At 40.6% G+C, this 21275-nt stretch overlaps 1 protein-coding gene across 10 annotated transcripts in view; it reads right to left on the reverse strand.

Moving 5' to 3' along the window:
- MBNL2 (muscleblind like splicing regulator 2) overlaps nucleotides 1-21275 on the reverse strand; it is a 161613-nt gene that overhangs the window by 116199 nt on the left and 24139 nt on the right. Inside the window, exon 1 of one of the 10 annotated variants that reach the window (XM_077855153.1) lies at nucleotides 7503-7521. The exons of the other annotated variants lie outside the window; for them this stretch is intronic. The gene's annotated coding sequence lies outside the window, so the exon portion shown is untranslated. Of the gene's footprint in view, nucleotides 1-7502; nucleotides 7522-21275 lie in introns of those variants that run through there. 10 annotated transcript variants of the gene reach the window in all.

Raw genomic sequence — 21275 nt, forward strand, 5'->3', positions numbered from 1 at the left:
GCGTGCGTGATAGACTTTCCCCACCAGTTTCAAATCCTCGGAGCTGAGTTCAGGGCCTGGTGCGAAGAATATGCTCAACCAATGTTTGCCAAATGGACTCCTGATCCTCCTCCAACTCCAAGGAACTCATCTTCATTATAATGCGGACCAAAGTCTAAACTAAAGGGTTAAGGCTCTGAATAGTGAATTTCAGTATTGTCCTGGGGGGAAACTCAGGCAGGGGCCAGGGGCTGACTTAACCCTGTTTCTGCCAAGAAGGTCAGGGGTGAGAGGGAGGATCTGCCCGAGGGGTAAATTATTTGATCTTCAAACCCCAGGGATTTTCAAAGTGTTCTACTTGGACCAGGGCAGCAGCGGCCCCTGAGAGCTTATTAGGATGCAGATTCTCAGGCCTCGCCCAGAGGAACTGGCTCTTAATATCCGGGGGTGGGGCCCAGCGAGCTGCTTTAACAAGCCCTCCCAGGGTGACTGAGGCTCGCTGCAGTTTGAGAACTGCTGTAGTAAGCATTACTCGCTGCCCACCCCCATTTGTGTCGAGGAAACAAGGATGTCAGCCCTGAGTGGATCACAGGGCCTTGGGGTTACTCATTCCCGCAGAAATAATTTTGCAGGAGGGCTGGCTGGAGGCTTCTCTCAGTGGCTGTGTTTCTGCTCGATCAAAACAAAACTCAAACTGAGCAAAAAACACCTGAGAGGTCTGTCCCAGACACAATTCTATGAAAATTCCAAGAATAAATGAACTCCTAGCCGGTAGGTTTTGTTCAGGGTGAAGCAGGCCTTTGGTCGAGGTGAGTCGGGGATTGTTTTGAGGACCCTTGACTGAGGGAAGACCATCTCAGAGGGCTGGTGGCCCCAGTGAGTGACATCTCAAGCCTCAATCGCATTCAGCTGGAGCTCTTTACAGAGAGGCTGCTTTGTAGCGCCCCGATATAACGAATATCGAGGTTCACTGCGGGACCCATCTTCAAAGGAAAAGCAAGATTGAAGTTCAAGGATAAAGAAACCAAGTTCTGTAGTATTTCCTGAAATACCAAAGGACTTGCTGCTCAACTCTACAAAATAATCTCAAGCTATTTTTAGGGTCTTTACTTACATGACACTTCATTTTTCAAAATACATTTAAAACTCCTCTAGGTGTTAGATTTTCAGAAAGCTGTGGTTTTTGACTGTATAAAAAGAATGTGCTGCTCACGTTCTTTTGCAGCTGCTCCATGGTGCAGCAGGCCAGTCTGGAAAGCATGGCCTGCGCTCCCTAAACCAGGCGACCTCCCCTCATTCCAGACCCCTCAGCTCCCAGGCAAGCCCGGGCCTTGGACCCCAGGTGTCCTCGCCTTGCTGACGCTTTGTAGCTAGTTTGTACATTTTTGAAGGGGAAAACATCAATCATGCCTGATCTTGAGGCTGAGATTGATCAAAATTTAAGACTGCCTTAAGGAAAACAGTTCACGTTCGGTCACCTACGGCATTTAGCTGTCTGCCAGACATGGGCCTCTTAGCGAGCTCATCAAAGGGTCCCTGCTAAACAACCCGATTTCTGAGTCAGACAGTCAAGGACTCATTATCCCTTAAGTAATTTATGGGATGCCTTTAATTTTATTTTCTGTAAATCTAGTTACAATAAAGAAACTGTCTCCTTGAGTTTTATAGTTTCTAATTTTCAGAATCTTTGGGTTTCCTCCTCTTAATTTTTTAAATTCTCCAAATATGTATTTAAAGAACGATTTCTCCTTCCTGCGAGTGGCTTGACGTTTGAGCATCCCCACTTCTATTTCTGGAGCTTGATTTAAAATAGCTCTCAGCGTGCTCTGTCCCCTGATCAATGACTGGCCGCACCCGTACCCATCAGATGCAGACCCCCGGGGGCGGGTGAGGGACCAGAGAGGCTGCGGCCCAGCGCTGGGCTGAGCCTCCTGACCTACCTCCCCGAGACGGTGTAATCCTGCCTGGAATCACACCGCCCGGAAGAGGGCCCTCACTGGGCCTTCCCACCAGAAGCCCAACAGACCAATAAAAATACAGAAACCACAGAGGCCCCAGGGCAGAAGTAGAAAGGGACTTCATTGACCCTTTGAAAGAAAGGAGTGAAGGGAGCAGCAGAGGTGACCATCCTTAAGACAATGTTTCTTTATGAAACCTTGAAACTGGTTTCTTTTTAATTTACTGAAAATATAAATGAAAGGGCATTTGGAGATTCCCGTTAGTGGTAATAATCGATTTTTCTATGTGGGGTTCTAGTTGCTCCTCTACCCTGATGAGTTGTGTGATGTCACCTCAGCTCTCTGAGCTCAGTTTCTGTTTGGAATCAAGGGGTCGAAAACACCAAAGCCATAAATATATGTACCACAACCAGCATAGATTAAATGGTATATTCTATATAATGGTATATAACTCCCTTTACAGCGTCTATTCCTTATCAACGTCGGCTATGGCATCTATATGCCTAACATCTATGTGCAGGTACACACAACCACACACACAACCACATGCACACACAACACCACACATACACACACACAACCACACACATACCACACACCTACAATCACACACAACCACACCACACCACACACATACAGCCACACATACACACAACCACACACAATAACCATATACACCACACACAACCACACACACACCATGCACATACAACCACACATACACACAACCACACACATACAACCACACACAACCACACACACACCATGCACATACGACCACACATACACACACACAACCACATACACACACAACCACACACACAACCATACATATGCACAACCTCACACACAACCACACACACATACACACGCGCGTGTGCAAGTGACAGGTGGAAATAACTTCCACTCACTAAAAGTTCTAAATTTCTATAAATTAAATGGAGTCTAACTAAAGTAGAAAAATCCTTTCTATGAAATTCTAGGAGGTCCTTCCCAGAATATTAGTTAGACAGACTTTTGATGGATGTTCTTCTAAGACTCATTCCAAACACAAATTCATTCTAAGCAGAGAAAGAACCAAGGCTAACAATGATGCCTTCATTTTACATGGTACTTTGTTCTTTGGAAGGCACTTTCACATACATTTCCTTGAGAAAAACAAAACTGGCCACCCAAGGTCACGATGGCAAGTCTGATAAGCCAATGTTCATGACAACAGTGATAAAATTTTCTTTTGTATCTTAAAATGCAAGTGAAAGACTCCTAAAATCCAGGTCTCATTTTAACACATGAAAATTTCCAGTCCATTTTCACTGCAATTTCCAGGAATGGGCAGAGAAAGAAATCCCATCTTTAATTAGAAGACGAGAAATTTCTAAATATACTCCTGAAACGACAGCCAGATATAATATATTCAACACATATTTGTATTCAAATTACGTTTTTTTTTCACTGTGTCTGTGTTTTCTATCTAAACATTTATAATTCAGTTAGGAGATGCTCTTATTAGAATAAAAGCAATTGTATTAGATACCATTTAAGACTGACCGCACTTACCGGTTTCCTGGATGTCCAGGACTCAGTGGCTGCAGTCAGAAAAAATGATTATTGAGCTGCAGGCTGCAATCTAGCCCCTGAATTCCCAGAGAAGTCTTTGTCAGAACTTCCATTTCCTTCCCTGACCACAGCCCCTGGTGGACAGGCCTGCTTTTCAGCTGACCTTTTTTCCTTTTCTCTCTCCAGAATCACCAGCCAAATGGCTATGTTATCCTCCTATATACCTACAATTGCCAATCCTCCCTTTTTTGGACAAAAGTGTTGTAATATAACTTTTACGATCACCAAATGAAAATAATAAATCATATATCCAACGAGCACATGATTTGTAAAACTCAATCTATTGCCACATTGAAATATACCTAAGATGTCAAAGGAAGTCACGTTTAATAAGATAAACAACGTGTATTTTGAAATTTCAGCACTCAGGTACACGTATGTTAGAAGATAGGATGAGGCAGTCAGATGCTCACCCCTGGAGGCCTGTAGCATGATTTTGAGTGTGACAGGTACAAATGCAGACTGACAGGGGTACGACAAGTGATGTGGCTTTTCAAAATGTCAAGCAATTCCTGTTACAGTTCCTAAGATGTTAAAGAACAACCTTGCCTCAACTTATACAATTGTTGCATTCTTTAAAAATTGTTATGTTAAGACTGTCTAAAGAAATCAAAGATCAAATTAAAAAAAAAAACACTTTGTGCAAAAAGCACAGTTTAGATCTTGACCCAGATCACTATAAACAGGATTTTTATCTATGTGAATGTCAAGCAGGACACTCAAGAGTCATGAGCCTTGGGGCTGGTTTTTCCCTCGGAGGGAGTCACAGACATTGCAAGATTCCAAAATCCTGTACTCCTGCCCATTACATTTCAGAGATGCCCCCCTAGTCATCTGAACAATGGGGGAAAAATGTTCCCTTAAATTTCCAAAGAAATGTTTCCTTAAATTTACAGGGTGGTACTGCCCCCACTGAGAACAGTGCCATAGGGTTGTTGCCTGTATAAGACTAAGTAGACTCAGGTATAAAACATCAGGATTATTGGTATGGTATATACTGGGAAGCATGGGTGGGATCTAGACAAGACCCTGGCTGAAGGAGGCTCTCCCCAGTAGATTCACCCAGGATGCATTCAAATGAGAAGGTCTCACAGGTGGATAGCCTTGGTTAGCGATCATGACAATGGTCCAGAGATTAGGTATAATCGAGGCCGCAAATTATATTGCAGTAGTGAGAAGGAAAAGGAAGAGGGTGTGGCTGGGGTAAATTCATTAGAAATGGATGATCTTTGGGAATGAACAGAGCAGGGAAGAAATTAGTCAAAGAGGGCTTCAAAATTTGGAGCCCGTGTAGACAGTGATGCTCTGCCCAGGAGGAAGGACATCAGGAAGTGGAAGCCAATTGAAAATAGGGCCATTAAAAAAAAAAAAAAGAAGAAAATAGGGCCATTAAGGTTGGGAGAGAGAGAGAGGGAGAGGGAGGGAGAGAGATCAATTTATGTGCATCTACATCTGTGTGTATTATTCAGGGGAGACATGAGAAAGGCTTGAGCAGAGTCAAGGACAGTCCGTTCAGTTACTTAGAGGTGGCAAAAGGAAGAGGAGCAAGCAAGACTATAGAAAGAAGAATAATGAGAGACAAAAGATCCTCTGAATATTGCAGCTCAAGGGTGTGGGAGAGAATTTCAGAGCTCTTAGATGGAGGGAGTAGCCAGGAGGGTCACTGCCACGAGAAGGCCATGGACACGTGGACAGCTAGTGGTGGCTCGACGTCAGAATGGGGATGTCACTGCTGACCTTGCAGGTGGCAGTTTCCCTAGCTCACACCTTCAAGAGGGGAGCAGAAGGGACAGCTGGGAAGTGGACACTCGGTGTCTGGAGCTCTTTGGAGTATTTGGTGCTTCAAGAACCCCATGTAGCAACAGGGAAAGTTTTGAACTCTCTTTGCTTTGCAGTCCGAAGGGCACTGATTGCCTGTGCGCTCCTGGGGAGGTGACCCTGTGTGAACCCGGACTTTGCTCACAGAATTAGAAGGCTGCACTAAGTGAAGTGCCCAGAGAGCGAGAGAGAGCCTGTTTCCCATCTCACTTCCAGCCTTCTCTTTCTTTCCTGAGTGGAAGGGGGGAACCACAACAGAGATGTGGGCCAGACAGTTGGAATTGACCCAGGGGACCAGGAGGGATGAGGCCACCAGCTCCAGTGGAAGCCCCTCGAGAAAGAAGCCACTCACTTCTCGGACGCAGGGTTGCGAGAAGGTGAGGCGTGAAGGAGACAGCCTGGTTTTCAGCTGGAGAGCAGGAAAATGAAATGGGGCAGCTTTTGTCTGATGGCTCCTGCCCTCTGGGTCTGGTAGGAGATGCTCTACCTGCCCGGACAGGCAGATGTGGGGCTGGAGCCTTCCAGAGAGCTCCTGAAGCTTTAGATGGCCCTCACAGGCGGCAGCAGAGGACACGACATCAAGCCAAAGAATGTCAAGTGGCCCAGGAGGCACGACCTCGGTGCGATAGCGTGAGCCTGTTCTGAAAATTAAAGTATGGTTTTGTCACTTTCCCCCTCTGCCTTGGGCATTTGAGAGCCGGGGCAGAGAAGGGACACTGTCAATTTCAAAAGTCAAGGCTTTGGACATGGGGCAATTTACAGCAACGACAAGGCCTGAGTTCTAGCAAGAATACCCGTGGGGGTGACTGGAGTTGAGGACCTCGGGGACAGGCTGTTCTCTCCTCATGGAAACTGTATCTGCTATCCGGGAGTGCATATCACATCATGAAGCCTCTAGGTGTGTCAAGCATCTTGGGGGGTGGGGGTTGGTGACGTCAGAAGTGGGCATGGGGGGTATCCTCCAACCAAGGGGCACTGGATCAGTTAGTTCATGGGCGCTCTGGAAATGGGAGAAGAGCCAGTGGCTTCCCTGAGATTAGCCTGAGCAGCCACACAGAAGGAGCCGTGAGACGTGCACACATCTCAATGGGCAGGAAAAGGCAGGTGCTGGAGCAAACCTGCGTGCAGAGCCGACTGACAGATTCCTGGGACATCTTTAGTGGTGAGATAAGACCCAGGTATGGGCTTTAAACAAACATTTCTTGAGAACCTCCTGCCAGTGTGTTTTTGAGGTAAAAGGTAATAGAGACAAGAGAGATCAAAGCGTCTATGCCGGTGGCCCGTGTTGACCGGAGGAGGTGGAGGCTAGCATGCCTGTGGCTGGTGAGTGTGGAGGGGCTGAGGAACAGGCTAGCACACACGCGGTTTGGTTGCAAAATCCCCATGGCTCTGTTTCACCATTCTCTCCCCCAGTTTATGGCTCTCAGCCCACCAGACGGTGACAACGCCCCAGAGTTGTGCCCTTTCTCTGTCTCTGTCGCCTCTTCCCTTCCCTTCCCCTCTCTCTCTCTCTCTCTCTCTCTGCCCCCATCTGACCCATTAGGAAGTTCCTCTGGCTCTACCTTTCTAACAGATCCCAAATCTAGCCCCTTCTCACCCCCTACATGGCTGCCACCTTCCTCTAAACTACCAGAATCTGGGTTAATGTGACAGGTTCCTAACCAGTCTCCTCTGCTTCTCACCATGCTCCAATACGATCCCATCTCAACAAATTATTCTAGAAGATCCTCTGAAAATGTGATCAGAGCATGTCATTTCTCCGCTCAGATATTCCCAATGGCTCCCCACCTCCTGAGTATGGAAGTCAAGAGCCAAGAACCCAAACTGATCTTTATGAGCAGCCCACTTTCCCTGATCTCCTGCCTCCTTGTTCACTCCCCCTAAGTCACCCTTCCTTGCCTCTGGTGAGTCCTTGAGCAGCTAAATGTTGGCGTGCCTCAGGGCTCTGGCCTCGCTGCTCCCTCTGCTGAGAATGTGCCTCTCCCACATAGTCAGAGGGCTCAGATGTCAGCCTATGGGGACACTTCCCTGATGTAATATAGTTTCAGTCCTATCTCCATACTCCCGCTCACCTTGCTTTATTTCCCTGCAAAGTCCTTATCATTGTTAGATACTCACATAGGTACTTACTTATCTTTTCAATGTCACCCCCAACCAGAATGACTTCGGTGAGGGCAGGTCTGTGTGTATCCCTGACAGCTAGTGCAACACGAAAACTGTAAGACATAGTAAGCACTCGGTAAATATTTGCTGAATGAGTGTGTGGATGAATGGACAAATAAGTGAATGAATATACTACACAGTCCATAGTTTACGTCTGTCTTTAGGGTTTGTTTTGTTCCATCCTCATGTTGTGATTGGAAATATTTCTCATTGTTGTTATTATGTCAGCTTTCTGGGACTCCAATTTCTTAGCTTTAAACTGGAAGGGGTGCAATAAATTTTAAGGCCACTTCTGCCCTTAAAGTTCTGTGATTGTACGGTGATTGGCAAGGCTGACTTAAGGAGAGATGTATTTTTAGGAACTCTTGTGGAAATCTTATCAGCTCCGCCGGGTTTGGCCTAGATTTGTTAGCAGGCTGCTTGAGCTGTGAGATCTTACAGGAGCATCTGTATGGGAAGGTGGCATTTGGAGAGCCCATTGTGTTCCTGCTCCAGAGTCCAGATCCAAGGGGGCACCCAGGTAGGGTGGAGAAGTGACAGGGTTTTTCACTGAGCACTAGGATAGAGCAGGTGTTGAATACTTAAGCTACAGCCTACAAAAAGGACACAAATCTAGAACCTTGCACTCTACTTTTTACTAGTAAAAAAGGTTTACTTTTTTACTAAAAAAAAATAAATTATTAAATAAATAAACTAAAAAAGTAAATTAAAAAAATACTTTTTTACATTTTCTCTTCTACTAGAACAGCACATTGACTGCTAGTGTGCACTAAAAACTCAATAATGCCCCCAGCCCGGTCTTCATGGGTGTGGTGGTGGGAGCTGCTACAGTCTCAGACCTACAGGAGGGTCTCGCACTTTCTGAATGGGAGCAATACTGGCTCCTGAAGATTGCTGGTGGGAAGGTCGCTGAAAGTGGGTGTGAATACGTTCCTTCATAAGACTGGGCTCCAAGTGGTGCCATCCCTGGCCCCGGTATTCTGTAGCAAGTGAAGGCCCAATATTTGAGCCACATGGATTCTCATCCCAGTGTAGTCATATCTCCGAAGGCAGACCAGAGAGAACAAATCTTCCTCTGTCCTCGTCCCCTGAGACAGTGGCCATAGCCAGGTCCCCTTATTTCTGAGATGTGTAATCCAGCAGTTGAATACATCCCAGAGAGGTTCTGATGGGAAGAACCTCATTCCGCAACCTCTTTTCATGTCCAACACCACCCAATAACTTTGCAGAACACGGTTATTCTGGCATGGAACCAGATATGGAGTATCTGGATTGGACATTCCAACGATTTAGAAGACCCTAGAAGGGTACAGAATGCTACTAGCTTGTTTGAACACTATGAAAAAGATACCATGAGGGTCACACATGCCAAGGTGATGGTATTTCATGAATATTTAACAAAATGAAAATTTCTTTACAAAGCACCATTTGACTTAAGCAGAACTCAGAAAACCAGAATGAGGGAGAGGTCAATCTATTATATTAAAACAAGTTTTTTTTTTTTTTTTTTTAACGTCATTTCACTCACCCTAGAAGTTAAAAAAAAAAAAAAGTCAATTTCCTGCCATAGTTTTTAAAATCGCTGCGGACAAGGAATGACTCAAGCCCCAAGTATAAAGCGGGCTGCAGAAATGAGTCTGAGTCAACGATCCCTCTTACCTTTCAGGAAATTGAACTAACTGCTAGAATCAAAATCAACAACAAATATTTACGGCACTTAAAACCCGGAGCTCTGAGTAATAAAATTTTTTTAAACAGGACAAACCTGGCAACAAAGTGCATCTTCTAACATCGTAACACACTCTGATGTAACCCAGGTGGGCATCATTAGGTAACACGATGCTAATCTCTGGAGGCAGGTAGCACCACACGATCTGTCAAACCCAGCTCCCCGGCCTGTTCCTTCCTCCACAGCCCCTCCTCCCCACAGCAGACAGGGCACTCCTCCCACCCAGGCTGATCACCACTCCAGCTCTGCCTCCCCACTGCCACCAGTTGACGTTATTTCTAAGCAACGGCACCCTGTGCTGTGTCACCATGGCAACAGCGGGCCACCACTCTGATTTGTGCAACAGAGAAACTGGGGGAAAGGAAAAATAAGTCACGGGCTGCATTGCTCTTGGTCACGAGTAACTTCTGAGAGGGCAAACGTGCTTCCCATTTTATGGAAGGGGAAACTGAGCAGCCAGTGCTCTCCCTAAATCCCATGAAAGGAGGAGTAAAGTGCAAAATCTGATGATTACAGCCTACACCTGGGGCTCTGCTCTCTTGCGACATGGCCATTTCCACAAGCGTCCAGTGCAAGGGAAACAAACGGAGAGGGGGTGCTTTGGTATTACGTAGATGAACCACTGCTCTCTCAATCACATGTTCTGCATATTTTTCCAAATACACAATTCTTATTTAAATGTACATACTTTTGCTTTCCCAGGTCTAATGACCTGTGGACTTCACTCACTTCCTTAATCTCCTCTACCAACTGCATTTCTTTCAAAAACGTATCCATTTTCCTTTAAGTGTTTTTTAAGAGGCATACTGCTGAGTTGGAAAATTAATAACCTGGCATAACCTGTGATACCACCCTCACGACAAGCTCTCAAGTTACTTGTTCATTATTTTCCAAAATGATTTTATCACCTGCGTTCCCATGTGCATACTTCAATTGCTCTTCTAAGGCTGCTTATTCCTCAAACTGGTCTGACCTCCTTCTCTAAGAGAACCAATAGTTTGAGTCAAACCAAATCTGACAAGATAAAATAAGAGGAAAAAAGAGTCTTGAACAACGCCTTTTCTGGTATGCAGATGATCACATGGCTACCTACTTATACCCTGTATATTCCACTAACTCCCCCAATTTTTAGTCATTAATGGTACATATGAAAAAGCAGCTTGTCCACTCAGCAGTGCTTTTACATTTAAAGCAATATTTTGCTAACGAAGTCTCTTTTTAACTGGGGGTGAAATGAGAAATAATTTTTACAATTACAAGAGAACTCTATGTGCAGATGTAAATGATGTTTTGTTTACTGAGATATAATCAACATGACTTTCTTAGGGTTTAACAAAAGTGTGTATCTAAATGAGAAATGTGTGGCTCACTTAAATCCACAACTGCTAAGAGTCAAGAGATGTAGTTTGCCCTTGAGCTAACCACTGAACTTGAAACTTCCATTGCCTCATCTATACTCGGTTGTTGCCAAGACCCAAGAGTTACGCCGTCTGTGAAGGAATCTGGAGGACTTGAAGCAGAGCCCCAGTCAGAAGGCATCTCATCTCTGGGTTCTTCATCAAGCCAGGGCAGGAAGATTGCAACACTGATGGTGGAAATTTTGGTTAAGGCCACGCTGATAACCTCTGCAGCACTTGGCAGAGATGATCCTGTCTGCGTACTTTTTCCTGTAAGAATGACTCAGCAGCAGAAAATATTTATTAAGCCTGACTATGACTTCTTCATAGCACTAGCTGCTTTCACTAACTCCCCGTTAGCTCTGCTAACAGGCGTTCTGAGAGTCATCCAGCTTCTCAAATGGTAGTTGCACTATTTTCAGAGAACCATTGAAGTTGGAGGTCCTGTTCACTCCTCTGTGACTTAGGCCAATACTTTAGGCTTTTCCAATGGTTTCCTTCAGAGGGAGAAGCATTTGGTTATCAAGAGTTAGGAAAAGGATGCAGCGCTTGAATACACAAGTCCATGGGCAGATAGATTATAGAGCCTTCATAGGTAACTAGCTCACTCACCTCATCCGCCACTGAAAATATATTTAGCTCACTAGACTGCAGGCAGTTTCTAGAAGGCACTTATTTTTCCAAAGTGGAAAAGTGTAAGAAATAAAGGCTCTCTGAAATACACTTGACTACTCTGGGGAATAGCTTAATTGCCTAATTGTCAACAAGCGGGTAGGGCTGGCAGTTAGAAGAGCGGAGTTAGTTTTTGCACGGTCATGGTGGGGAGTGGGGGGGGGGCAGGAGATTTGGGATGAGTCACAGTCCCTCTCCAGGATTCAGCTTACCCAACCCTGAGAAAGAGACACTGAACCAAGCAGTGGTTGTCAGACTTGGGTGTGAGTGGGTACACAGTCAAACGCAAACATAGTGTGTAGCTTATAGAAGCATCAATTTTACTAAAAAAAAAAAAAAAAAAAAGGGTTGAGATAAAAGAGAAAGTCAAATAACTTCAAGGGTAGGTAATTTTGAATTTTTTTGTATTAGTGCAGACATATATAATGGAGTAGAAGGTACTATTTAGAGTCTTCAGATAAATAAGAAGCCTTCTTCTGTAAGTCATTCTAAGACTCAGGAGACTAACACCTCTCTCCTCTGCTTTAAAGAGGCCTCAGTGGAAACACTTGAGAAAATACTGAACAACAGGGTCTCCAGGGCCACTTCTGCTCGGACATGCTAGGAGTCATGTTTCTTGCCTAGCAGTGACAAAGATCTTTAGGGAGATACCTGTGATCCAGTGGGGTTTGCTTTGTTACCCAGCAGCAGAAACACAAAGTTAAAACTAAAGATTTCATCTGAATCACTAACCATCCTTGGAGGAGAAAACAGTGCTTCTCCAGATTATTCACATGCCTAAAATGACCATGGGAGCATACTCTGGATTTAGTGTCACAACTTTGGGGCTATGAAATCTAACATACTAACTTATTTACTACAATATTAGAGTCAACCAAGGGCACCTGGGCTGTTATTGCCACCGAAAAGTCACATCCATTTGGTTTCAATTGTGTTTGCTCTCTCTTGGCACAATCAATCTTGCTTTAGGAAATCTATCAAATTAACTACTTTTCTTAGGAGTCTACACCATGACTGAGGATAATATGTATTTGGAATTGTAGATAATCTTATATCCCTACAAGTATAAGGACTAAATACTAAAGGAGAGGACTAGATTTAGGGTCAAAAGAAGTCAAAAAGGCAAGTTCAAATCAAATGGTTAGACTGAAAAATATATTTTCAAAATAGAGGCAAATACTTTGCAGAGGGCATTTTAAAGATAAGTTAGAGTAAATGCATTAGAGTACATTGATAACACTGGTTTGTGTCTTAATTTAAACTTTTACAACCAAAATTTTCATGAGCCACTCCTGGAATATTACTAAGTGCCTTCCTTTTCATCATAATGTAGCAAAATCTTCCATCATGCTTTGAAAATTAGAACTAATATGTTTTATTTTATTTTTGGTGTAGATCATAGTTTATTTTTCAAAGAGAAATCATAAATACTAACAAATCTGGAGATGATTCAGTGTTATATTTTCATCTAAGTAGTTAAAATGCTTCTTATGCAGCAACACTTATCAGTCAAAATTTTAGATGCTTGAAAAATTTTTATTAGAAAACCCCTAAGAAAAATCTAGCACATTTTTGAGAATGTTAAGCTTCTGAAGAACACTACATGATGACTTCTGTAATAAGTATTAAAAATAAGCATGACGTTACTATAAAAAAATTTGTGTGCATCACCATTTTACAAAGGGAAGATTACTGAATGATATTTTTTATGAATGTGAAAACCAGTAAACTTTAAAACATGTTTACTTCTCCCACATTCACCTGTATAGCTGCAGACTTTCCTCAACCAAAAAAAAAAAAGAGAGAGAGAGAGACCTGGACAGGCAGAAGGGGAAGCCCTCTAGTAATGAACAAACAGGAACTGCAAGCAATATTTGGTTTTACTCACATGTCACAAGTGTTTGTTTTTCAGAGGATCAAGTTTTAGCTCATAAGTATATAATTAGTGTAATAAGAACTTAATAAGTATGTAAGTACTCACTTGATATCATTTAATCAAGCCATGAACATTTTTGGGTGCAGTTATGTGAGCAGAACTATGCATCCCTAGATTCTGTAGGGTTGGGACTAGACTTCTTCATTCTTTTGCTTTAAGCATAGGGTTTAATAAGTTATTTGTTGAATAGGTAAATGGATGGATGGATGGATGGCTGAGACAAAGCAAAAAAAAAGTTGGTTCTCTTTATTTTAAATATATATATATCAGTTATATTTTCTATGAAGCAAGAAACTTATGTGCCATCAGTCTAAATGTACTACTCTGCATTTTTTAATATCATAAAACTAATATTTATGAGATACTTAAGTGCCTTGGATTTCAGTTAGCAAGATGAAACATCTACTGCTGGTTGCTATAATTAGTTTAAAATTCCCTGGGGAACCTTACATTCATAGCAGGATGTAAAATATAGAGAAACCTCTATCACTAGCCATTTCTTTTTGAGAATTTTCAAAAGATCAGCTATTCAAAATTTTTTAAAAGTCAGAAATGGTGTGGCCAATACATTAATAGGTAACAGAAATATATGGTATAATTGTTGAGAAAGAGGAGAAAATGTTGTCATTATCTCGATTTGATATGATTATATACCCAGAAAACTCAAGAGAATTAAATTTAAATTTCACAAGGAAAAAGTGAGTTCTGTTAAGCTGCCAGAAATGAGATAACTAAATAAAGTAAATGAAACCAATAGGTTTCTTGCTTTGTAGCAATAGTCACATAGGATATATAATAGAAAATATATAATTCATAATAGCTACATAAAACACAAAACAACTGGGAATAATGTTAACTGAAAATGTTTTGTATAAAAAATTAAGGAACTTTACCTGGAGATACAAAGCGTCATTTAAACAAACTGAGAGATATTTCTGGATTGACATTCCTATCATTTAAAAGTATTAGTTCTCACCAGATGAATTTATAGATTCAACACATTTATAACAAAGCCTTGAAAGATTTTTTGTTCTTGTTGGAAGAAGTTGTTATGAGTACAGGAATGAATTTAATGATTTTGAGATTTTTTCTAGAAGAAGAAATAGATGAAGACCGAACATAAATTTCATAAAAAGAATCATAATATATGGGATCAGACCTTAGTAGATATATGTTGTATCAGTCAAAAACAAACGTTTGTTCCTGCTGAAGAATACACAGACAAATCAATGCAATTAACCAAACTCATCTTGAAAGGAATGTCAGTGTACCCAAGAACTCAGGATCCAAGATAATAAGTACTACACATAGAGAAAGGATGTCTTATTCAGTAAGCATTATTTAGGAAAATTGTAGGGGGGGGGTGGAGAATAAATTAATTGAATTTATTAGCTCAACTTGTACTATTTGCCAAAATAAATTGCAGTGTTGATTTGATTAAAAAGATAACTCACAAAAGGGCAAAAGAATATACCAGTGAATCTTTGGTAACAGGCATATAAGTGTCTCTGAGAATAAAAAACTATGCAAACAACAAAAAGGTCAATCCATTTTTAGTGGCTTCGATACATTTTAACTAAGAACTTCTGACTTCTTGGTACAATATCAACTGAGCAGAAGGAACTACCTAACTCCCCTGCCCGAGTCCCCAGTGCAGGGGGATTTGCTATGAACTAGCTAAAGGTTGATAAAAATATGGGAAAAGAAAACTGGAAGAGTGTTAGAAATAGAGAAATCGTATCAGTTACATATTTTGAAGTCTCTACTGCTACCAGTTGTAGTGGAAAATCCAACATTTTGCCAAGTAGCTACATTAACCTGAAAGCCAGCAGGTCAGTGGTTTGTCTCCCTTGAGCAGTGGGAAGAGCAACAGCAAGGAGGCTTGGCTGAGTTGAATACTTGGCATGAAGGCTAAGCAGAGGAAACGTTGGGTGGAGAGGAGTAATCCCTATGGCAAGAAAGTGAAGCAGGGATGACACATCCATGCTGGGTACCCCCTGGCTGGAATTCCCTTCTCCCTGTACTGAAGCTACCACACCACTAAACTCAATCAAACTTACATCAAGGAATCCTCTGCCTACTATCTAGGAAAATAATTCTATTGATGGTCAGGTGGCAAGTGGGGAGCTATAAAAAGATTTCTGTGCCCTGTCCTGAATAAAAGGAAGCAAGCCTGCACAGGTCTCTTTCCAATAACAAACAAACAAACAAACACTTAGATATGCAATAAAGATCCAATATGACACCAGTGTAAAGAGTCTGCAAATGAAAAAAGAAATAGAAGGTCAAGATGGAGAGCTCAAAGTTTATCATAAAAGAAAATGAAAAAATGTTAAGGTAGCATCTTGCTTTGCATTTTCAATAAAATTCAGGAAAGCCCATTCTTTCTTCATAAACCTTGAAACAGGAAAGTTAAGATAGTAAGAGGAAACAACAGACCAAACTGAAAATGGACTGAAAGAGCAATGGGTAAAGATGGTGGCTGGATGGCATCAGAAAAGAATGTGAGGAAACCACCGTGTTAGTAGCAGAATTAAAACCTTAATTTAACGCAATAGAGAGCACTGTCAGTGTACAAAATGGAGTCAGTGAGGTGGAGAATACACTTGAGACATATTTATTCAACATAGAGAAAAAGGAAAAAGAGGCTTAAGTGACCCAAGAGCTGCTCACAGATACAGAGGTCAGAAAACAAAATTGAAACTAAGAATAATTCATGTCTCTAGAGAGAGAAAAATAAAGGAACAAACGAAATAGCAGAATTAAAAGACACAGAGTAGAAAATTGGGGGAGGTTCAAAGGGAGTCAAAAAAGAAGAGACTTCCATGCCCTAGGAAAGCCAATGAAAAACTCTGAGAACCTAGAATATTCCAGTAATCACTAAGACAAGGGAAAATTTCTAAAATGATTTAGCCCCTCTGCCCAAAAAAAGAGTTAACTACAAACAAATTAATTGGCTTCTTTCTTGCAGTACAAAAATTAAAATCCAATAGGAAAATGTCTATAGAGGGGCACCCGGGTGGCTCAGTCAGTTGAGCAACCAACTCCTGATAATCTTGGCTCAGGTCATGATCTTGGGGTCCTGGTATGGAGCCCTGCATCAGGCTCTGCACTCAGCTTGAGATTCTCTCCCTCTGCCCCTTCCCTCCCCTCCCCCCCTCTCTCTCACACACACATGAATAGATAAAATCTTTAAAAAAATTTATTGGCTTCTCTTTTGCAATATAAAGTATTAAAAGCCAATAGAAAGATGTCTATAGAATGTTGATGGAGATTATTATTATTCCAGATAACATACTCTGCCATTTATTTCCTACCTGAAAATGAAAAGTATTCTTTAATATTCAAGAGGTAAAAAATACATAGTTTCTAGGAATCCCACTTTAAGGGATATATCCTACAGGAAAAAGATCAAGCATGGGATTAAATATTTATGTATCAGTATATTAATCACAGCATAATTTATGAAAATAAAAAATCAGAATCAATGTAAATGTTAACTGACAGGAAGTGCTAAAGTAAATTATTGTACATTCATGTTATTAGATACTAGGCAGCTTTTAAATTCGAACAATGTAGAATGTCAGATCTAAATGCTTACCATATAATATTAAACATTTTGTATCTTTTCTTCAGGAAACAAATATTTTATCATCAGAAAATAAAATAAAACAAAATAAAATAAAACAAAAAATACTCATAAACTTCTAAAAATGCCCCCTGGGCTTTTATGCTTGCAACCATGTCATTTCCTCATTTAAAACTGAACAATAGGTCAAATGTCATGAAGATCTAGGGATGCTCACGTATAAAATGTGAATATACTTTCCAGACTGAACATCCTAAAATGCAAGAAAAATAGTGAAATAGGGAAGTCAAATTATTTTGCTGAGTTTGGACACATTTTCACTGATGTGAACTTTGCCCACTTAGTTGATACAATAAGCATATTGCATATCATAGTCGGTTGTCCAAGTTGCTTGGCAGAAATTATAATAATAAGTGTGACTGAAAAATAAGTCACAAGTAAAATACAGTTTAATATTTAAACAACTTGATGTTAATTTGAATAATCCAAACTCACAATGAGTAGGTTGTGGTAGGGGGCTGGCCAACTTTTAAGAAAAGAGATTAAATAAAAGAATGAACAGAGTGACAATGGCTTGCAAATTGTAGCTTCCTAATATAGTAAAATTTGCATAACAGTTCTCATAGAACTTGGCATGAAAATGTAAAATTATAACTCCTTATTATTACTTCTAATAATAAAACATAATTAATGTAAAATTAACCACTAAGGCACCAAATGAGACAGTTTTAACATTACATTTAGGATAAGGCTCCACCTTCTCTTCACCTCCTTTTATTATATAGGATTTCAGAATAAAAGGGGAAATTCTAAGGGGAAAAAAGCATTATCTGGGTTTTATTATTCTTAGCAGCAATAGTGAGCATGGAGTTTCCTTTTTGTATTTTACATGGTTAAAGATATTATGCTACGGCTTGATCCCTTTGGGGACTCAGAGCACATATTTTTAGAAGGGTTGGCTAAGGTTTGGGATGAAGTGTGAGTCCATGGTATCAGCAACCCATAATCATTGTCTCTTGCTTTAATCAACTAAGCTATTCAACCATGTACAAGAGCCTCAAACATGTCTATGAAATATTATGAAAAGTAAATTGTTATGCAATGAGTAAATAATTACATGTTAAGTCCAGGACTACTAATAAATATGGGAAGGAATATCTGCCAAGAAACATTGTTTCTAGTGCAACATAAAAACATTGAACTAGAATGAGATTGTCTGATGACAAATTATTTTAGTTTTAAAAAATATAATGAAGGATTTGCCCTATTGGCTTTAAGGCAGACTAAATGTTTTCAAGATTGAGTACCACAATGTTTTGGGGTAAAAATCACAGGTAGAGCAACTGGTCCACAGATTCAAATATTAACAGCTTATAAACTGTTTAAGGTACAAATAATAACCACCCAATCAAGATGTGACTAAAATATAGAGTAGGTAACATTGTTAATCTTCCAATCATTCTTTTTGTTTTTTAGCTGTCTAATGAATGAACTAAAAACATCTAGAGTTCTAAACAGTTTTCTTTTTTAATTTAAATTCAATTAGCCAACATACAGTACATCATTAGTTTCAGATGTAGTTTTCAATAATTCATTAGTTGTGTGTAACACCCAGTGCTCATTATTACATCCTTAATGCCCACCACCCAGCTACCTCATTCCTCCCACCCCCGCCCCCTTCCAGCAAACCTTAGTTTGTTTCCCCAAACCTTAGTTTGACTTTTAACCATGTTAAGAGTCTCTCATGGTTTGTCTTCCTCTGATTTTTTTCCCATTCAGTTTTCCCTCCCTTCCCTTATGATCCTCTGTGCTATTTCCTACATTCCACATGTGAGTGAAACCATATAATTGTCTTTGTCCAATTAACTTATTTCACTTAGCATAATACCCTTTAGTTCTACTCACGTCAATATAAATAGTAGGTATTCATCCTTTCTAATGACTGAGTGATATTCCCATACATACATACATACATACATATATACACACACATACATTATATATATATATATTAATTTTTTATTTATTCATGATAGTCACAGAGAGAGAGAGAGAGAGGCAGAGACTCAGGCAGAGGGAGAAGCAGGCTCCATGCACCGGGAGCCCGATGTGGGACTTGATCCTGGGTCTCCAGGATCGCGCCCTGGGCCAAAGGCAGGCGCCAAACCGCTGCACCACTCAGGGATCCCATATATATATATATATATATATATACCACATCTTCTTTATCATTCATCTCTCAAAGGACATTTCAACTTCTTTCACAGTTTGGCTATCGTGGACATTGCTGCTATGAACATTGGGGTGCAGGTGTCCCCACTTCATTTCACTACATCTGTATCTTTGAGGTAAATACCCAGTAGTGCAATTTCTGGGTTGCAGAGTAGCTGTATTTTTTAACTTAAGGAACCTCCATACTGCTTTCCAGAGTGGCTGCACCAGCTTGCATTCCCACCAACAGTGCAAGAGGGTTCCCCTTTTTCCACATCCTTGCCAACATTTGTTTCCTGTATTGTCAATTTTGGCCATTCTCACTGGTGTAAAGTGGTATCTCATTGTGGTTTTAATTTGTGTTTCCCTGATGACAAGTGATGTTGAGCATTTTTCATATAAACAATACCACAGCCTCAATCGCCGCAACACTTTACATTTATTTTTTTTAACACTTTACATTTAATCTACACTTTAGTGTCCCAGATTGTATCATTAAGTTCAGTCAATAAGCAAGAGAAATAGGAGAGAAATGATGCCTTCCCTAAGAGCTCTGAGAAGGACTATAGTAACGTTCTTCTAGAATGAAAAGCAATCCTAGCTAGACCTTAGGAAATATCTCTTCTCTTGTCCCTCTTTCAAAGGGAATCAAAAGGCAATTCAGAATTTTAAAATTCAGGGTAGCATACCATTTTAAAGAAAAAAAAAACTCAGCCTGTTCTTTGACAGCTTTTATGAAAGTCATATATAGCCAGGATTCAGATGCCTGTTCCTCCAAATATTCTTGAACATAAAGAAACAAACAAAGCATACTGCAGTTTTTAATCAATTCTCTTTTTAAAGAAACACGGTGGGCAGTCTTAGAGCTCTCTTCATGTCTTAATTAAACATTTTAATACAATTACTATCATTAATATTATCACATGGCATTTACAGAGATTTCTATACAGTGAAAAAATGTTTCTAGCATGCAGTATCTCAATAAATTTCAGAGGTAGACAATGGGATTGGTGGTAAAGACTATTGTTGCGCACAGTAAGAGAGAATTCTAATTACTGGTGCCATTATTGTGTCTACTCAACACTTTCTCCCCAAGATTACCAGTATCGGTCTCATTTTGACCCTGTAAGTGGTTCAGATTCATGATTGCCCCTGTGCTATTTACAGAACAGCAATAAGTATATTAAGAAAATCTACTGGCTTTGAGACAAAGCTGGCTGTAACCAGCTCATAAAGCTGGTATCTATGTCCTTCAGCAGGAAGGAAAAAATCCCTTCTGGGGGAGCCTGCCCTGTTGTGTGGTTTGGTACAATAGTTCTCTTTTTCTTTACAGGGTCAAAAATTCAGCAAAAGAAATTAATAAAAAGCCTTCTCAGAGAAAAAAAGAAAACAGGAAAAAAAAAAAAAAAGAAGTTTCTCTCTACCGCCAACCCCCTACTGCCCCCTCCCACCAAAAGAGAGATGGAGAATTTTAGAAACAGGAGTTTATTCACAGTGCTTAACCAAAAGCAGACTTCCTCTGGATTAGAACTGCAATTTACATACTGTAGAAAATGTCAGGATGATATTCTGGTTTCTTACACACACTGCTGATTTTATTGTATACTTTACAGTCTTTATCCTCCTATAAAAATTTACCCTTTCGAGGTTTCGTTTTCTAACATAAGTAGGCATTCACTTAAAAAAAAAAAAAAGGTAAGGTGGTTTGCAATAAACATTTGAAGTTCAATAGGCATTCACACTATGTAGACACACACACCCCTAAAGGTATATATGTGCACACAAGAGAGAGAGAGGAGAGAGAGAGAGAAAGAGGGAGAGGGAGAGAGGGAAATAGCAGTAGCCAAAATTTTTTGAGGACTCCTAAAATGCTAAAGCTCTAGAATTATTAGTCAATACATAAAATATCCCTGAAAAGTCCTGTTCAAAAGTTGGCACAAGTTAAAAAAAAAAAAAGTTGGCACAAGTAGCTTATGTTTAAATTCTGAACTCCACACAGAAATTCCAGCCTGTGTTAGCAACTGGTTCCAATTTAAGCTTCATATTGACCTAATGGTCTAATCTTCCTAAACCTCATTCTTCTTATCTATAAAATGAGACAATATTCCATATCTGTCAGGGAAGTTGGGAGCATTAACTTAGAAGAAAAAAAGTTTTGTAACATTTTGAAAGCAATTGTCAAGGTGCCTAAAACATAGCAGGTGCT

The sequence above is a fragment of the Canis aureus genome, chromosome 17 (genome assembly GCF_053574225.1).
Source record: "Canis aureus isolate CA01 chromosome 17, VMU_Caureus_v.1.0, whole genome shotgun sequence".
Lineage (NCBI taxonomy): Eukaryota > Metazoa > Chordata > Mammalia > Carnivora > Canidae > Canis > Canis aureus.